A 4,449-nucleotide genomic window follows, 5' to 3' on the forward strand; every position below is an offset into this window, starting at 1 on the left:
GAACAGTAGATTGGAGCACACTCACAGAGGGCCGACCCTGTGTAGACAGAGGGAGAAGACGGCCATCGACCAGCTAAGAAGAAAGGCCTCACAGAAATCCAACCCTGCTGATACCTTGATCTTGGACTTCTATCCTCTAGAACTGTAAGAAAATGATTTTCTCTTCTTTAAGCTTCCTAGTCTGTGGAGCTTTGGTATGGAAGCTCTAGAAATCGAAAATATCATTGTGCCAAATTATTTGTGACATGGCAAATGTGGTTATAAGAAATTATTCATTTTGCTGCTATATATTTACAAATCATATCATATTAAGCTTTAGGTGTCACAGTCAACCTCCTCTCTCAGACAAACTGAGTATTTTCTTTTTTTTTTTCCCCACACACAAAGTGATTTAGACTCCAAAATAAAATGTGTATGGTTTGCAGTAGCTTCTCAAAACATTTATCCACTTGGGAAGGGATAGAAATAGAAAACAACTGCAATGTCACAACAACAAAAACACCAGGATTATTAGTATCCTTTGATTGAATTTGGAAAGCATTTCCTCCAATCAAAGGGTCAGTGAAGGAGGAAGCCAAAGCATCATCAGTTGAGTTGCTGGTGTCTCATACAGTAAACTTCTAGTCCTAGAAACAGGCAGGACTCAGGCCTCTTCCATGAACATTCATAAAATCAGAATCAGCCATACCCACCCTGACTTTGGGATGCCCAGGGTCCCAAGTCCACTCTTCCCTGTCATGGTTCAGCTTCCTATATCCAAGGAAAATCCAAGTCCAGTGATAGAGGAAGACACAGAAAGAAATTGAAGCACCTGGGGTATTTGAGAGTATGTGGGCACCTGGGAAAGAAAAGCAAAGGGCTGGTCTTAGTCTAGATCCCTAGAAAGTCAGTCATTAATCTTAACAGGGAATGGAGGTTGGAGGGCCCAGAGTGAGGTGGGAAGGAGGGAGGCCAGGTGGAGACCTACAGTGCTTCCTTTCTAGGATGAACAAGGTGTGTGTGTGTGTGTGTGTGTATGTGTGGTGGAGGGATTTTTCCACTGGCTTCTATTTACATCAACAGATAATCCAAGCAGGAGATGGGTACTTATAGGAATGCATTTCTTCATCAATCAGTAACTAGGAGCCTTGAAGAGAGGACAGGTGGTATGGAAACCTGTGGGCTAAGTCAGGTAGAATCATCTGATATTTCTGCTGGCTAAGGGCAGAGAGGACTGGTCCCAAACCAAAAAAATTTACAAGAAAAGAAGGAAAGTCTGCATTGTATGAATTTTATGTACCAAATGAATGATTGCACAAGATTTTGAAAGCAGGTAAATATATGTTTAAAACACCATAGAAGAGCTGAATATTTAGTATGTATATATAAGAAAATACTCATGTAAATCGTGGGTATCCTCAGCATTTAGATAGAGGGTTTTTATGTAAACTTTTTGTATCTTTCACATTATCTTCAAAGAATAAATATTTTTTAAATGATGCAGTTATTTAAAATAGAGGAGGATTAAGTGGTGTTTAAAATGCAATCTACATCTAATCTAGAGAACACATTTGGTATCTTCTTTTCTGATAATAATCTTTTACGGCTGCAGGTTTTTCATGCTGTGCCACTGGCTTTGTCTTTAGTGGAAATTTATTCTTCCTTTTATTCAGCTGTTCTACATAATAATACCTAATATTAGAGAGACTTTTGTAGTTGTCAAGACACTTATGCATAACTTCTCATTTAATCTTCACAGCTGTCTGGAGAAATAGGTAAAGTAGGAATTACTCTCACTTTAGATTTAGAGATGAAGAAGCTAACCCAAGAGAAATCATCTAAAAGGCTTCAGGGTATATAACCACCCTCGGAAGGACCTAGACCACTCAGGTTTTCATGTCAAGCATGATGTTCTCCTCTCCACTTCATAAAGTATCTTGAAATTTGCACCACCTCAGTGCAATATTCCTCCATCCCTTTGGCGACAAAATATTCCCATGAAACAGAGAGGAGAGAGTCTCACTCTCTCTCCTGCGAGGATTAAGCACTCTCCTGTGCTTATCCTAGTTCTCCACTCACCGAATGTAAGGAATCAGTTTACAGTATGCAGCCATCCAGGAACCTAGAGGGAGCTCTGCGGAGACCTTTAGCATAATCCTGCACTCTATCCATGATTTTGAAGCCCTCCTTCATTCCCATCACTCATTCACGGGGAGGAGATTTACCCATAGCTCCACACCAATGCAAACCCCCTACCATCCAGCCATTAAGTGAACCAGACACACACACCTGGTTACACACTTGGTTACCTCAACAGAAGTTCAACCATCGCTGAACCCCTTTGTCTGTGACAGGTGAGTAAATTTAGCCCACTTAGTCATGGGGAGGCAGGACAATGTAGGGGAGGTCATACAGAATCTGGAATGAGACATGCTTGATTTTTTCTTTTCTTTTCTTTTTTTTTTGCTTTTAAAAAACAATTGTATTATGAGTGTCATATTAGATTTCTATAGCTACAACAATAAACTGCCACAATTTTAGCAGCTTTAAACAACATAAATTTGTTATCTTACAGTTCTATAGGTCTTAAGTCCAGTACAGTTCTCATTGGGCTAAAATCAAGGTGTTAGCAGGCTGTATTCCTTTTTAAAGGCCCTAGTGGAGAATGTGTTCCCTTGCTCACTTGGGCTGTTGGCAGAGTTCAGTGCCTTGCAGTCATAAAAATGAAATCTGTGTCCTTGCTGGAGGCCAGCTGAGGGCCTCTCCTAGCTTTCAGTGGTGCCTGCATCCATTGGTTTATGGCCCTTTCCTTCTGTCTTCATAAATAGCAGATCCAGTCCTTCTCACACTTCACATCTTTTATGAGACACACTTGAGTTTTTCCTCCTTATAAAATAACTGATTCTGGGAAAGTCACTCATCTTAATGTATGTAATTTCCCTACAATATTCTGAGCCTTTTTAATTTAGAAATGTGAAAAAGTGATACTCAAAATGTTTCCAAAATTTCTGCTCTAAGATATTATATGACTATTCAGTCTTGTTCATACTCTGTTGCTCATCATGTCTGACTCTGCGACCCATGGACTGTAGCCTGCCATGAGATTTTCTAGTGAAGAATACTGGAGGGGGTTAGCATTTCCTACTCCAGGAGATCTTCCTGACCCAAGGATTGAACCTGTTTCTCCTGAATTGGCAGGTGGATTCTTTACCACTGAGCCAACTGAAAAGCAGCGAGCCCTATTATAATACAAGTGAGAGCCAAGACAAGCTTTGCTTAAGTAATTCCTGTATTATTACTTATTGTCACACAATAGACTTAGACTGGGAAAATCTACTCATCTGATAGGAGTTTTATTAAATGTAAATTAAAAATGTAATATGTCTGGTACATATTAAGTACAAAATAAACATATACCCTCTTCAAATCCTGGCCTACTCCATTTCTCTTGGTAAAATTTATGACAACATGATTAACTACCTTACTCACTGATTCTCATTTACACATGCCTGTGCCTTTCACACCCACCACTCCTTTTCTGCCTAATGTCTTCTGACTAATCCTGTTTGCTTCTTCCACTGTCTTAAAAAATCCACATACAAATTAAGACCTGTTTGGTTGTTGAAGCTTTTTGTTTGTTAAACAATGCTTCTGGCATATCATCACTCTCTTCTGTTACTTTTTTGCAACTCTCACCAAATGAGCCCCAACAAAAAATAAACAGTGCAGGTGATTGTATTAATACCAATAATACATGTCATGCTTCCAATGAACTTAGAATTCAATAAAGGAATACAGATTGTGTATGCATGTGTGTACTCACATGTTTTTATAAACAGCATGTTTTAATTTTTATGATAGGATTTGTTCAGAGTTGGACTTCCCGGGTGGTTCAGATGGTAAAGCGCCTGCCTATAATGCAGGAGACCCAGGTTCAATCCCTGGCTTGGGAAGATCCTCTGGAGAAGGAAATGGCAACCCACTCAAGTGCTGTCGCCTGGAAAATCCCATGGACGGAGGAGCATAGTAGGCTACAGTCCATGGGGTTGCAAAGAGCCGGATGCAACTGAACAATTTCACTTTCACTTTTTTTTTTCTTTGTTCAGAGTTGGGTGGAGATATGTAGGTAATTGTAGATATGTAGATATGTAGGTCAAGGCTGTATATTGTCACCCTGTTTATTTAACTTCTATGCAGAGTACATCATGAGAAACGCTGGGCTGAAAGAAGCACAAGCTGGAATCAAGATTGCCGGGAGAAATATCAATAACCTCAGATACGCAGATGACACCACCCTTATGGCAGAAGGTGAAGAGGAACTAAAAAGCCTCTTGATGAAAGTGAAAGAGGAGAGTGAAAAAGTTGGCTTAAAGCTCAAGATTCAGAAAATAAAGATCATGGCATCTGGTCCCATCACTTCATGGGAAATAGATGGGGAAACAGTGGAAAAAGTGTCAGACTTTATTTTTT

General features: G+C 39.7%; 1 non-coding gene across 1 annotated transcript; it reads left to right on the plus strand.

The window, feature by feature from the left end:
• The first annotated feature begins 3,860 nt into the window (after nt 1-3,860).
• On the plus strand, nt 3,861-3,932 carry TRNAY-AUA. The gene has a single exon. It is a non-coding gene; the product is annotated as a tRNA-Tyr (tRNA).
• Nucleotides 3,933-4,449: the final 517 nt, after the last annotated feature.

This window comes from Bubalus bubalis, chromosome 8 (genome assembly GCF_019923935.1).
Source record: "Bubalus bubalis isolate 160015118507 breed Murrah chromosome 8, NDDB_SH_1, whole genome shotgun sequence".
Taxonomy (NCBI): Eukaryota; Metazoa; Chordata; class Mammalia; order Artiodactyla; family Bovidae; genus Bubalus; species Bubalus bubalis.